The sequence below is a fragment of the Pantherophis guttatus genome, chromosome 1 (genome assembly GCF_059756535.1).
Source record: "Pantherophis guttatus breed Tessera chromosome 1, ASM5975653v1, whole genome shotgun sequence".
Taxonomy (NCBI): Eukaryota; Metazoa; Chordata; class Lepidosauria; order Squamata; family Colubridae; genus Pantherophis; species Pantherophis guttatus.
This window is the reverse complement of record NC_142063.1, coordinates 334671535-334687294: the sequence shown is the minus strand read 5'-3', so window position 1 is coordinate 334687294 and position 15760 is coordinate 334671535. Positions and strand designations below refer to the sequence as shown.

Genomic DNA, 15760 nt, shown 5'->3' with positions numbered 1-15760 from the left:
TTTGCTTTTAGATGTCTCGTGTTCATTGCTTTAAACCAGTGTCAGGGTTCCAAGTGACACCCCCAACTAAAGAAGACTCCTAAGTTCCTCAAAGTTTAATTTTATTAGAGATGTCATATTGGCACATCTGGGAAAACCTGAATCTGAAAGCTTACAGGTTTTCCCCAGCCAAAGGAAAGTCCAAGTCCCTGCCCAGCATCCAAATGTCCATCACATGGTCCAATCAATGCACCATCCCAACTGGAGATGCCTCCCAGTCACAACCCTCCAGGTGCAGGTCAAGATGTCCTTGACTCCCTGAGAAAGGAATGTTATTATGACTACATATCTCCCCTGCTCCATACAATCCCCCCTCCGAGTTTCCCACAGTACTAAATGTGGCAGGCCTGAAGGCCCAATGCAAAAGATGGCTTCCAGGCCTGACAACCAGGGTTGTCAAACTGGATTTCTTCAAGGACTAGATCAGTGTTGTAGTTCTCTGCAGGCCGGTGGTGGAGGCGGGGAGCAGGGGGGGAGACAGAACGGACACTTTCTGCAGCACCCTGCCAGCCAAAATGGGGTGTGGGAGGCCCCATGTACAGCCCTCTCTGCCCTGTTTTTGGCCTGAATGGCCTTCTGCAGCGCTTTACCAGCCAAAACGGGGTGCAGGGAGCCATGCGAGGCCTACCCCAAGGCCCGTTTCTGACCTCCAGCAGCACTCTGCTGGCCAGAAACAGGCCATGGGGGGGGGACGCACATGGCCCATTTTGGCCAGCCAAGACACCGTGGGCCAGTTCTTTGATATTTCCAGGCCATCCCCGTGGGGCAGATTTAAGCATAGGTTTTGCAAATCTTATTGTCTGACAACAATGAGATTTTCTCAGGCACAGTTTCTGATAACTTTTATTCATTTCTGGGACAATAATACAGCTACCTCAAATCGCAAGATCGGTGGTATATACATTTAAATAAATAAAGACATATATACATACCAAAGTAGCTTGTCATTGGCTTTGGGATATTTTTCGACTTCTCGGACTAGCCTAGAGTCTTGGAATTTTCCTGTGTCCCCCATCCAAATAGTAACCAGATCTGACCCTTTTTAGCTTTCTAGCGATCAGGTGACACTTGTGACATTCTTGGTGGCTTACATAGACATAGACATGTAGTTTTCTTGGCATGATACAAAAGTAGTTTACCATTGCCCCTCATCCTGGATGGATAACAGAATAACAGAGTTGGAGGGGAGCTGGAAGATCTTCTAGTCCAACCCTCTGCTCAAGCAGGAGACCCTATATACTATTTTAGACAAATGGTTGTCCAATCTCTTCTTAAAAACCTCCAGTGTTTTTAACTTCTGGAGGCAAGTCATTCCACTGGTTAATTGTTGTCACTGTCAGGAAATTTCTCCTTAGTTCTAGGTTGATTAGTTCATGGATGGATGGATGGGCAGACATTTACTTCTCAGTCCATTCTACATGTACAATCTTGGAATTTCCCATTATGTCCCAGCCATGTATTAGCCAGGCCTGATGCTATTTCACTTGTTTTGAGGTCATGCAAGGGTGAGTAAGTAGAGCTAATATTTTCTTCTCTCAAAATGCTTTCCCTTGTTCCCTCTTTTTCAAATGAACTATGCCTTGTTGGAAGAAATGTCCTTCTGGGTTCAGTTCCAAGTAGGGAGAAAGACACTGGAAACATGGCGGCTGCTTGGAACGATGGTTTTAATGGTGGACAGGATCACATGATGCCTTGATGATGTTGGGTGAAGAGAAAAAAAAGGGAAGAGATGCTGAGAGTGTCTGGGCTTTTGAATTTGAGCTTGTATTCTGATTGGTTGTCAGACTTCCATTGGGCCATGCAGGGGCAACTCTGTAGGTTGTGTTTTTGGTTGACTCTTGCTGGGTGATGATATAATGATGATATAATGAAAGGGCTTTGGGAAATTCCTACTATAGCTCTGCCTGAAGGAGGTAGATCTTTGTTATGTATAATACACTGACCCAGGCCTTAATGCCCCATTGACAAAGGTGGGGGGCTGAGTTTTTGCCTCCTTTTTAGGGGAAATATTCTGCCTTTTTAATATTTCCTAAAATATCTCATATTCCTAGGAGAGGGGTGGGTGCTAACTTCCTACACCCTGGCACAAGGGATCTTTTATTACTTAAGGGAAATGGGGCTATATTGATCATCTAGCAGGCAAACACCATTGTGTCCTGGTGTTGTCCTGAATCTCTTGGAAGACCAACGAGAGAATGAAATAAATGCTTTCTTCACCATGGAACTAATATTGGAAAAGCCAAATGGGTTATATAAGGGTTAGATGCTGCTGGGAGAGTTAATTGCTATTTAAGATCTATAAATATCTTTAAAAAATTAGTATTTGCATGGAAATCTCCACTGTAACCAATGCCCTTAATGCCACAGTTTTCCAGTTGATTCCTAATTAATACTTGAAAGGTTTTCTTCCTTGGGGATTTTTTCATGGGGCTGGATTATACTGTGAAGACATTAAAAGATGCTGAGTTTCCTTTGATTTGGGTGAAATCCAATTTCAAGCTCCCTAGAGATTTAAAAGCTAAAAAAAAAAAATAGAAAGCATTGTCAGGTATGTTTAAACTTCCAATTATTACCAGCTGTTTTCTCTATTTCATGTTATTTTCTTATTATTTTAACTTAATTTTATAAGGTTAATTGAATTGGCATGATTTTAATGTGTCTCCGATTCTCGAAAGGAGCATTATTGAGCTGCAGTGGATGTGAAAAGCTTTCTATAAACCTTTCTATGGCCCCGTTGTGATCCAGAAAGGTCATTGCCAAGTAATTATCTACAGCAATTTGCAAGCCTTGATGTGCAAAACTTAAGTTGGACTGGATAAATATAAAGGCGAGGACAATTATCCTGTGGGTTTTCTCATTTTTGTAATTTAGGGATATGGTTTTTTTGGCTGAAAGTGTGCATATGTTAGAGAAAACCACTTACCAAATTTGTCTTAAAGACAATTCTATCCGAAAAGAAATCTGAATTTTCCTGAGTTTTACTTACATATTATTTTAAATGCAATGGGTTAGAAGATGTGGATGGAAGTTGCTTAACCTTGAATAATAGCAATAGCACTTAGACTTATATACCACTTTACAGTGCTTTACAGCCCTCTCTAAGCGGTTTACAGAGTCATCCTATTGCCCCCAACAATTTGGGTCCTCATTTGACCCACCTCGGAAGGATGGAAGGCTGAGTCAACCTTGAGCCTGTTGAGATTCGAACTGCCAAATTGCAGGCAGCCGACAGTCAGCAGAAGTAGCCTGCAGTGCTGCGCTCTAACCAGGGGTGAAATCCAGCAGGTTCTGACAGGTTCTGGAGAACCGGTAGCAGAAATTTTGAGTAGTTCGGAGAACCGGTAGCGGAAATTTTGAGTAGTTTGGAGAACCGGCAAATGCCACCTCTGGCTGGCCCCAGAGTGGGGTGGGAATGGGGATTTTGCAGTATCCTTCCCCTGGAGTGGGGTGAGAATGGAGATTTTGCAGTATCCTTCCCCTGGAGTGGGGTGGGAATGGAGATTTTGCAATATCCTTCCCCTGCCACGCCCACCAAGCCACACTCACCAAGCCGCACCACACCCACCAAGCCACGCCCACAGAACCGGCAGTAAAAAAATTGGATTTCACCACTGACTCTAACCACTGCGCCACCGTGGCTAATCATCAGTGAATACATGAAACAGAGAAGAAATGGAACAATTTGTCCCATCCAAAATACACGTTTGGATGGGACATACCAAATATAAAAGAGATATAAAATACAAGAGAAAATGTTTTTCTCTTAAAGAAATTTACCATAAAAATTTGGAAAGCCATCAGGCACTTTCAAATCTGATCTCAAAGTCTGCTTGAAAATACATTCAAATGGTTAATAATGCCCAAAGGTGTTCAAAGATTGGTCATCCAGTGTGGTATAGAGCAGGGGGTCACCAACCAAGCTTTGCTGGCTGAGGAATTCTGGGAGTTGAAGTCCACAAGTCTTAAAGTTGCCAAGGTTGGAGAGCCCTGGTATAGAGATCATATACAATCAAGAGCCTTGATAGTACAGTGGTTTAGTGCACCCTGTTATTAACACACCTGCCTGCAATTTCTGCTGGTTCGAATCTCTCCAAGGCTCAGCCTTCCATCCTTTCTAAGGTAGGTGAAATGAGGACCCAGTTTGTGGGGGCAATAAGCTGACTTTGTATAAAATATACAAAAGTATGAAGGCTATTGCTTAACGCATTGTAAGCCGCCCTGAGTCTCCGGAGAAGGGCGGCATATAAATCAAATTAAAAAAAAAAATTAGTCTTCGACTTACAACCATTTCTTTAGTGACTGAAGTTGCAACGGCCCTGAAAAAGTAACTTATAAACATTTTTTACTCTTGCAACTGTTACAGCATAGCCATGTCGGGTCTATCAGAATTTGGATGCTTGGCAACTGGTTCTTATTTATGACGGTTGCAATGTCCCAGTCTCATGTCATCACCATTTGCGACCTTCTGACAAGCAAAGTCAATGTTTCTTGTTAAGTGACTCACTGCAGTTGTTAAGTTAGTAAACCGGCTGTTAAGTGAATCTGGCTTCCCAATTGACTTTGCTTTTCAGAAAGTCACAAAAGGGGATCACATAACTGCAGGACATTGCAACCGTCATAAATATGAGTCAGTTGCCAAGCATCTGAATTTTGATCATGTGTCCATAGGCATGCTACAACGGTTTTAAGTGTGAAAAATGGTCATAAGTCACTTTTCTCGGTGCCATTGTAACTTCAAATGGTCACAGAATGAATGGTTATTAGTTGAGGACTACCTGTACAACAGGGGTGAAATCCAAAATTTTTCCCTACCGGTTCTGTGGGCGTGGCTTGGTGGGCATGGCAGGGGAAGGATATTGCAAATCCTCCATTCCCACCCCACTCTGGGGCCAGCCAGAGGTGGTATTTGCTGGTTCTCCGAACTACTCAAAATTTCCGCTACCAGTTCTCCAGAACCTGTTTGAACCTGCTGGATTTGACACCTGCTGTACACTATCCAGGTTTAAATCTTGAGACTGGCCCAGGGATATGACACTTTATAGCACCATGGCTTCTTGAAAGAATTCAGGTAGAATTCAACTTATAATCAAAGTTGGGTCTAGAATTGCTATGTGCTTAAAGCATTGTTAGAGATCCCACACACCCACTTCACGGTCTGTTTCTGTTACTCCCCTGTGGGAGGAGGTTTCAAAGTGTTTCTAGCAGGACTTCCGGATTCTGTAACAGCTTTGTTCTCTATGCCATCCGTCTGGTAAACTTGCAAGATTCGTTTTTCTCGCCATGTACATGTATCAGGGGAGGGTTCTACTTACCTTTACTACCGGTTTGCAATGGGGCCGTGTGTGTGAGCTCGCTTTGCTCGTGCATGCGCTCTCTTCTACGCATGCGCAGAGGCATTCTGATGATGTCAGGGTCAGTGGGTGGAGCCTCCCGCTGGTTTTACTACCAGTTCTATAGAATTGATGCAAACCGGGGGCAACCCACCACTGACATGTATACATCCAAACTAGACTGTGTTGTTTCTCTGGATCATATCATATATTTTGTTCAGTATCTGTATGACAAAATCACTCAGATTCGGGAAGATTTGGACTCCGACTGGGTAGTCTCAGGGGGAGGGACTGGGGCAGGTCTTGAGAATGTTATCTGGGATGAGTTTGATCCTGTGACCCCTGAGGACGTGGACAGGATTCTGGGTAGACTGAACGCGACCACTTGTTTATTGGACCCGTGTCCTTCCTGGTTAGTACTGGCTTCCCGGGAAGTGACATGAGGCTGGCTCCAGGGGATTATAAACGCTTCGCTGGGTGAGGGTGACTTTCCCGCCACCTTGAAAGAGGCGGTGGTGAGGCCTCTCCTCAAGAAGCCTTCCCTGGACCCGGCAATGTTGGTAAATTATCGTCCGGTCTCCAACCTTCGCTTTGTGGTGAAGGTTGTTGAGATGTGGTCGCGCAACAGCTCCCCCAGCACCTGGATGAAACGACGTATCTGGATCCGTTCCAGTCGGGCTTCAGGCCCGGGTACAGCACGGAAACGGCATTGGTCGCGTTGGTTGATGATCTCTGGAGGGCTCGGGACAGGGGGTGCTCCTCTGTCCTGGTCCTGTTAGATCTCTCAGCGGCTTTTGATACCATCGACCTTGGTATCATGCTGCACCGGTTGGAAGAGTTAGGGGTGGGAGGCACTGTGTTGCGGTGGTTCTCCTCCTTTCTCTCTGACCAGTCACAGTCTGTGTTGACAGGGGGACAGAGGTCGACCCCGAGGCCCCTCATATGTGGGGTGCCACAAGGGTCGGTCCTCTTGCCTCTCCTGTTCAACATTTATGTGAAGCCGCTGGGCGAGATCATCCGTGGTTTCGGGGTGGAGTACCATCAGTATGCTGACGACACCCAGCTGTACATCTCCACCGCGGATCACCCCAACGATGCCCTTGAAGTGATGTCCCGGTGCCTGGAGGCCGTACAGGTCTGGATGGGGAGGAACAGGCTCAGGCTCAACCCATCCAAGACCGAGTGGCTGTGGTTTCCGACGTCCTGATATAGTCAGTTGACGCCATCACTGACTATTGGGGGCGAATCATTGGCCCCCACGGAGAGGGCTCGCAACTTGGGCGTCCTCCTGGATTCACGGCTGTCTTTAGAAGAGCACTTGACAGCCGTGACCGGGAGGATTTTTCATCAGGTTCGCCTGATTCGCCAGTTGTGTCCCTTTCTGGATCGGGACTCGTTACGCACGGTCACTCATGCCCTTATCACCTCCCGCCTGGACTATTGCAATGCTCTCTACATGGGGCTCCCCTTGAGGAGCACCCGGAGGCTCCAACTGGCGCAGAGTGCGGCCGCGCAGGTGGTAATGGGAGCGATATGGTGTTCCCATGTAACACCCCTCCTGCGCGAGCTGCACTGGCTCCCGGTGGTCTTCCGGGTGCACTTCAAGGTTTTGGTTACCACCTTTAAAGCGCTCCATGGCTTAGGACCTGGATACTTGCGGGACCGCCTACTACCACCAATAGCCTCCCACCGGCCGGTACGCTCCCATAGAGAGGGGCTCCTCCGGGTGCCGTCAGCCAAACAATGCCGACTGGCGGCCCCCAGGGGGAGAGCCTTCTCTGTGGGGGCACCTACTATCTGGAACGAGCTCCCCCCAGAGATACGGAGGATCCCGGACCTGCGCACCTTCCACCGCGCTTTAAAGACCTTACTATTTCACCAGGCAGGCCTGGCCTAATTTTCTCCCTCTTTTATAAAAGATTTTTAATTTTTAAATATCTTTTAGTATTTTATACATTCAATTTTAAATTGGTTTTAAAAGTTTGGGGTTTTAAATTTGTTGGGGCCAAAATTATTTAATTTGATTTTATTCTACTTTTAAATTTTGTATGTATGTTTTTTATTGTTTGGCTGTGCACCGCCCTGAGTCCTTCGGGAGTAGGGCGGTATAGAAATCAAATCAAATCAAATAAATAATATAAATAATATATGTGGGTATATGCATAATTTTGTATTTATTTCCCTATTTATTCTGTTATGTTTATGTAGTGTATGTTACAGGTGGAGACTCTTTGAGAGCTGTATGCAATGAAATTTCATTTTAATGCAGATGTGGGTTGCTGCCAGTTTTGGACCGGTTCCCCCAAACCGGTTGTTCCGATTCTGCACAGTTCAGGGAACCAGCAAATTGGACCACCGGCTGGCCCCCACTCGTTTTTCTGTTGTTTTTGGCCGTTTTTGGGTTGTTTTCAGACCATTTTTCGGGCCATTTTCAGGCCATTTTCCCAGCCAAAATCGGCCTGAGAACGGCCACAAAAAAGCCAAAAAACAGCCCCAAACAGCTTGAAAATGGCCCGAACCAGGCCATTTGTCAGGCCATTTTCCAGGCCGTTTTTGGCCGTTTTCTGGGCAAAAAATGGCCTTAAAATGGCCCCAAAATGCCCCCCAAAACAGGATGTTTTGGGGCCATTTTTCCAGCCAAAATCAGCTTGAAAACAATCTAAAAAATGCCCCCAAAACAGGCCATTTTCAGGCCATTTTTCTGGCCAAAATTGGCCCCAAAATGGCCTGAAAATGGCCCAAAGAAGCTGGCTGCGAGAGGAAGAGAAGTCAGGTGAGCCAGAGCCAGACGTGTCCCAGGTCTCCTCGTCACAGAAGCAACAACCTCACACTCTTCCCCTCTGCTAGCCCCCTTCTTTGCACAGGATCGTCCAGCCTCAGAGATGGAGAGGGAGAAGGGGGCGGCATTTCTGTGTGCTCCCTGTGATGGTTAAAAGTGCAACGATCCACCATAAGTCGCTCTTTTTCCCCATTGCCATTTTAACTTCAAACAGTTACTAAACAAACAGTCCATTTCTACAATCCCCCTCCCCCCAAAAAGAAAACTGATTTTACTATGTTTGGGGGTTGTACGTGAATTAAATAGATCAGTTATTTTCAATCCTCAGAACCATAACCATAGCCTCCCGTATGAGCCGCTTACACAGTGAGATGGGCAGCATATAAATTCAATAAGTAAATAAGTAATGGCTTTCTGGAGAGCTTTTTACAGGCAATGCAAGTAAATAGCAAAGGTAGAGTAAATTTGAGCTGTGCAAATCTGTTCAGATTATTTTTTATTTATTTATGTAAGTGCAGCCATCTCAAAGCTGTTTGTGAGTCCAAAGTTGTCATCTCCAGTTGTTCCAAGCCACAGTTTTGAGAAGCTCTAGACAGGTCTTCAGGTGGAGTTGTGGTCAGAAGTGGGATTCACTTAGCTTCCCTACCGGTTCGCAAATGTGAGCGCGGGCATGCGCACAGCCTCCAAAACAGCGGTCACCAACTGGTGGTCCGTGGACCGCTGGTGGTCCGCGAGAAAGTTTTGGTGGTCTGCAGAAAAATTATTTGCATTTTTTATATTGCACTAGATCAGGGGTCCTCAAAGTACGGCCCCTGGGCCGGATACGTGCAATGAATTTTTCTGTTGCTGCAGAGAGTCTCCCCCTTTGGGGTCTTTTTGTGTGGGTCGAAGGGGGGCAGAAATTCTGACTTGGGGTCTTCTTTGGCCTCCTGGTGCAGGGCTTTGGGCGAAGGCTGGAGGGAAGTGCTGCTGGTGGCGAAGAGCCGGAGGGCCTCGTTCCAGTGGGACTGCATCATGGCCTGGAACTGGCTGACCATCTCAGCCCGCTGAGCCTCCAGGCGCTGGTACCTGGCTTTGCACTCCCGCAGGTCTTCCCTCTGCTTGGAAAGCCTATGCTCCTAGTCCTCAGTGAGGTGCTTCTGCTGAGCCTCCTTCTCGCTCAGATCCAATTTGAACTGAGCTGTTTTGCCAACTCTTTCTCTTGGTGGCTGCTTAGCTCCAATAACTGCTTCCGGTTGGGGCCCTAAGAAGCCCAGGTGGGCAGGTGAGGAGTGGCTGGGAGGGGAGAGGCGAGTAGAGGCCGGCGAGGTGCCCCTCCACATGAATGACTTCAAGTTGGCCATGTCCACCCAGTCACATGACCACCTAGCCATGCCTGCCCAGCCACTCATTAGGCAGATCATATTAGTGGTCCACAGGATTTAAAATTATGAATTTAGTGGTCCCTGAGGTCCAAAAGTTTGGGGACCCCTGCTCTAAAACATGGCTAAATAGGACAACATTATGTCCAGGTAGGTGGGCGGGGCCTACCACAGTCGGCACTACTGGTTCGCCCAAACCAGACAGAACCAACTGAATCCCACCCCTGGTTGGGGTAGAGAACCCGAACAAAGGAAAAATTAACCGTAATTTCCTTCAAGGATAAAATATTCCTTTTTCTGAAACATTTTTTAGAATAGAACAGAACAGAATAACAAAATTGGAAGGGACCTTGCAGGTCTTCTAGTCCACCTCCCTGCTCAAGCAGGAAACCCTATTTCAGACAAATGGTTGTCTAATCTCTTCTGAAAAACCCCCATTGTGGAAGTGCTCACGACTTCTGAAGGCAAGTCATTAGCACGATCAGAAAATTTATCCTTGGTTCTAGGTTGCTTCTCTCCTTGATTAGTTTCCATCGATTGCTTCTTGTCCTGCCTTCTGGTGCTTTGGAGAATAGGTTGGCCTCCCTCTTCTTTGTGGCTTCAGGTTTCAGGGATTCTGTTCCTCATGACAAGGTATTGAGCTAGGGTTGTTACATGTGTGTAAGTGTGTGTGAGAGAGATTTTGCCCAGCTTTGCTAATCTTTCATCGGTGAGACAATCCGCACCTTGGGAAGTAGTTCATAAAAATCGGGGACTTATGCAGCAGCAAATAATGCTTCAATTTCCATGGTAACCATCTCATTAGTATTCTGGCAATGACTCCAAGAAGGGCAAGTTGCCAAAGCAGAAACATGCTCGGCAGGAAATGATGCGTAGTTCTACAAATTAAAACACCTTTCAGAACTAAACAGCAGAGTATGCCAAAAAGGCCAGGCGAATCAGCTTGGTGCAGTTGCTATTTTGGGGATGGTTGCTGATCTTGGTTGGTTTCTATCATGACGAGCGATTCTCAGCGCTGGGGAAACAGCAGGTTGAGAAAGAAGAATCAGTAGGGGACGCTTCCACATAGTGGGAAGATAGCTGTAACTGAGTCCTAATACTAGTCTCTGAACTTGGAGAGGAAGATAGAGAAGTAGAAGGTCCTATCCATGCTGTGTGCAAAAATGCACAGTTTTGAATGCACAGCTAGGATCTACCACGAATAAAGGCGAATATACATGTCCCAAGATAATGTTGTGGGATCCAATTTGGCTTGGTCACTGGAACCAGAGGTTTTGTCTTCCGAGCTTTCAGATTCGTGCTTATACTAAGTACTTAAGCCCTCAACTCCAAAGTACCACCAACAATGTAATCTATAGAATCAACTGTAACCATTGCAACCAATTCTACCGTGTTTCCCCGAAAATAAGACCCTGTCTTCTATTTTTTTGAACCCTGAAATAAGTGCTTGGCCTTATTGCCATGTGCTCAAAAGCCCGATTGGTCTTATTATCAGGGGATGTCTTATTTTGGGGAAAACATCTGATGTTTGTACAGCAGACAAACATCACATCAATTAAAAAACAAGATACATGAACATCGACTGGCAGTCAAACGCCACAATCCCAAATCCTTAATCTCTACACTGACACCAAACAGCACCAGTTGATTGGAGCACCACAAAAATCATTGGCCACACTACCACCCAACAAGCTCGGAGAACAAACTTTCACCCTCATCCTACACCCAAGCTACAGATATTCACCACTATTGCATACCATCATCTTATTGCATACTTAGGAGTGGGGGCTTGGCAGCACAAGCAAACAACAGCCAAGAACTTAATAGCCAGCCATCAACACTCCAATCAACATCTAAAAAGCCACTTGCAACAGCACCCTATAAATACAGCACACAGAATAGCCCAAAGCACACACTGCTAGAGAGAAGTTCCCGAAAGATGAGCTCCAGCATGTATCCGAAAGCTTAATAGGACCTGCCAGTCTATTTTTCAAAACCTCCACCGATGGAGCATCTACAACTTCTGGAGGTAAGCTGTTCCACTGATTAATTGTTCTCAGCTGTCACCAAATTTCTTCTTACTTTTAGGCCAGATCTCTCTTTAACAAGCTTCCTCCCATTACTTCTTGCCCTGTCCTCTGGTGCCCTAGAGAATAAATTAATCCCCTTTTCTTTGTGACAGCCCTTCAAGTACTGGAAGACAGTTATCATGACACACACACATACAGTTCTTCTCTTCATTAGACTAGACCAGGGGTCAGCAACCTGCAGCTCTGGAGCCGCATGTGGCTCTTTCACCCCTCTGCTGCGGCTCCCTGTCACTCAAACTATATGTCACAACCACCTATGTGTGACACCCTCCCGCATGTGATTTATTGAGCTTTTCAACCCCCGGTAGGCCAGCCATGGATAAATCCAAGAAAAGAAAAGTTTCAGAAGAAAAGAGAACATTTAATTCAACTACATATGCTAGTTTTGTGGCCGCTCAAGAAATAGTCAGGCACAGGAAGGGTTTTGTGGCTCCCGGTGTTTTTTTTTCTGTGGGAAACGGTCCAAATGGCTCTTTGAGTGTTTAAGGTTGCAGACCCCTGGACTAGACAAACTCCATCACTGGAGGTTTTTGAAAAATAGACTTAGGTCAGATCCTAAGCCTGTGATGGCGAACCTATGGCATGGGTGCCAGAGGTGGCATGCAGAGCCCTCTCTGTGGGTACGTGCGCCATCGCTAGTTGCTTTTACGGGTTCCATAACACACATGTACACCAAACAGCTGGTCCGTCGCACATGTGCACCGGCAGGCTGCTCTCTTCCAGGTTCCGGCATGCGCATGCGCACCAGCCAGCTGGACTTTGCACGAAGACCAGCTGGCCAGTGCACATGTGCGCACCAGAACCCAGAAGAGAGCAGCTGGCCGGTTCACATGCACACTGGACCAGCTGCTCCCTTCTGGGTTCCGATGCTCCGGTGCATGTTCCAGTTTCAGCACTCGGTGCCGAAAAGGTTAACCATCTCTGTCCTGAGCTGTGCATTCAAAACTGGGCATTTTTGCACAGATCATAAAGCCGGAAAAACTGTTTTTCTAGCTCTTTTTTATAAGAGATTTAAAATATATATTTAGAGTTTTGTTTTCCTTTGTTTTTAAGCATACTTCCTCGTTCCAGATGGTAGCAAAATGCTAGTGCTGTTGTTTGCCTGACGTATCTTTCCATCACTTTGCAATTGCCACAGCTTCTCATGCTTAATGATTTGAGAAAAGTCCATGAAAGGCGCCCCTTTGAGATTTAATTGGTGGACTGCAGTGTTAGAGAGGTGATGGTACCATGAATGAGAGGTTATTCGCACAAAACCCGGCATATGGTTTGTAATAAAAGAGCAAAACATTCTATCTCCCATCTACGAGGACTTTAGTGAGATTTCCTTCTTCTTTTTCCATCTAAAACAATGCATTTGAAATGAAATTGAACGACAGCAGTCCAAAAGCCATTTCATGCCCCCCCTCCCATTTTTTTCCTTTCCTTTGCTTTGCTTTACTTTTATTTGATTTATATACCGCCCTAGTCCCGAAGGACTCAGGGCGGTGAACAGCCAACAATAAAATACATATATACAAAATTTAAAAAGCAGAGATAAAATTGAATTAAATAGTTTGGCCCAGACAAATTTAAAACCCCAATCAATTTAAAACAAATTTAAAATTTGAATATTAAAAATACTAAAAAATATTTAAAAATTAAAAATGTTTAAAAAGAGGGAGAAAGTTAGGCCAGGCCCACCTAGTGAAATAAAAAGGTCTTTAGAGCGCGGCGGAAGGTGCGCAGATCCGGGATCTTCCGTATCTCCGGGGGGAGCTCGTTCCAGATAGTAGGTGCCCCCACAGAGAAGGCTCTCCCTCTGGGCACCGCCAGTCAACATTGTTTGGCCGACGGCACCCGGAGGAGCCCCTCTCTATGAGAGTGTACTGGCCGGTGGGAGGCTATTGGTGGTAGTAGGTATTGCTAAGCTCACTTCTAAATCTTTATTTTATTTTATTCATTTATTTAGTTTGTCAAACATGTATGAAATAACAGATATAAGAATAAACATGAATATGAACATAGGAAATGGGTACGAATAAATGGGGACAGTAGGACAGGGACGGTAGGCACGCTGGTGCACTTATGCACGCCCCTTACAGACCTCTTAGAAATGGGGTGAGGTGTACAGTAGCCAGTCTAAGGTTAAAGTTTTGGGGGTTTGGGGAAGTAACCACAGAGTCTGGTAGTGCATTCCAGGCATTGACCACTCTGTTGCTGAAGTCGTATTTTCCGCAATTGAGTTTGGAGCAGTTCACTTTAAGTTTGTATTTATTGTGTGCTCGTGTATTGTTGTGGTTGAAGCTGAAGTAGTTATTGACAGGTAGGACATTGTAGCAGATAATGTTGTGTACTACCCTTAGGTCAGAAATATCTTGGATATTTCAACATTCTTAATTACAAATATCTCTAAAATTTTCCACTTCTTGCTGTCTGGGTCACCTTTGCTTGGAGGAAAACGTGAAAAACAATTGTGGGGCCACGAGGGATGTTGAAAATCTTTGATTAAAGTTGCAGACCTGAAAGCTGTACGAATTCACCCTTCAAGAAATGTGATAGTGCTCTGTCAAATATCCTGAAAGGATTTCACGCTGAAGGTGAAGACCTCTTTCTCTCGCTCTCATATCCTTGAATATAGAAACATAGCTTTAAAGTACCGGAAGATAGATTCCAGCTGAATCTTAGGAAAAACTCCCTAACAATAAAAGCTGATCTTTACTTGATAGTAGTAAAAGTTATGAAGAAAGGGGATGGACATCTCCTTGCTTTTATGTTCAAGTAGAAGCTGGGACCCCTTTTGGGGATCACTTAATTTCAGTTCCTGCCTTGGGATTGAACTTGAACTGATCCCAATCATGTTTTGGTTCTAGAACATGCCCAAAAGATGTCTTCCACTTCTTCTCAGTGACCTTCAAATAAGGGAGGTCACCTCTATTGATTTAGGAGAAACCTCTATTTCACGAATGAAGGCAAATAATATATGGGTTGCAGGATCCAATCTGAGTCGGTCATCAGGACCAGAGGTTTTGTCAATGTGTATGAGAGTTCATGACTGGGAAGACATGATAACAAGGTCAGCCAATGAATAGGCATAGCAACTAAATCAGCTAATGAGGGTTGTTTGGAAACTGAAACAGTTTGGAGCCTAGGTGTGGTTTAGCTCTATATTAAGCTCTGAGCTCTGAAGATGCAAACTAGTCTGGTCTTCTCTGTCTGCTGAATTGAAACTGGAACTCTTCTCTGCTGTACTCTGCTTGTATTTTGCTTGTGACTACTACCACGTTGGAGAATCTGCCATTGGTATTGTATATTTATTTCATGTGTTATTATATATAAAGAGAAGTTAATGAATCCTGCTGAATCAGTTACCTGTGTGTACTTTCTGGATTTGATTTCTGCGACAAACTCACAGGTTTAGTCTTCTGAGCTTTCAGACTCGTGCTGGAGCCCATGCTCAGGGAACTTCTCTCTAGCAGAATGTGTGCTTTGGTCTACCTGTAGTATTTATGTAGTGCCTGGTTGTGTGTGGCTTTTTGGTTGTTGATTGGGGTGTTGATGGCCAGTTATTAAGTCATTAGCTGTTGTTTCCTTGTGCTGCCAAGTCCTCAGTCAACAGCAGTGCTGATTTACCACCAGCTTATCAGGCACTTAGGAGCCAAGGACAATGACCGCGATCAATACCCCAATCGACAGCTAAGGGGCTACACACAACCAGGCACTACATAGCAATAGCAATAGCACTTAGACTTATACACCGCTTTACAGTCCTTTACACCCTCTCTAAGCGGTTTACAGAGTCAGCATTTTTCCCCCAACAATTTGGGTCCTCATTTTACCAACCTCAGAAGGATGAAAGGCTGAGTCAACCTTGAGCCTGGTGAGATTCGAATTGTCAAATTGCAGGCAGCCGGCAGGCAGCAGAAGTAGTCTGCAGTACTGCACTCTAACCACTGCACCCAGGGGTGGGTTCTACTTACCTTTACTACCAGTTTGCAATGGGGCCATGCGTGTGCGCTTCTGCGCATACGCAGAAGCTTCCTAATGATGTTGGGGTCGGTGGGCGGAGCCTCCTGCCGGTTTTACTATTGGTTCTTGCGAACCGGTCCGAACCGGGGGCAACCCACCACTGACTGTGCCACTGTGGCTCATAAATACCAAGTATGGACTAGCCCAAAGCAC

At 45.5% G+C, this 15760-nt stretch overlaps 1 protein-coding gene across 8 annotated transcripts in view; it reads left to right on the top strand.

Annotated features, from left to right (window-relative positions):
• The window catches only part of CALN1 (calneuron 1), a 423249-nt gene that overhangs the window by 384166 nt on the left and 23323 nt on the right, over window positions 1–15760 (top strand). The window lies entirely within an intron of this gene.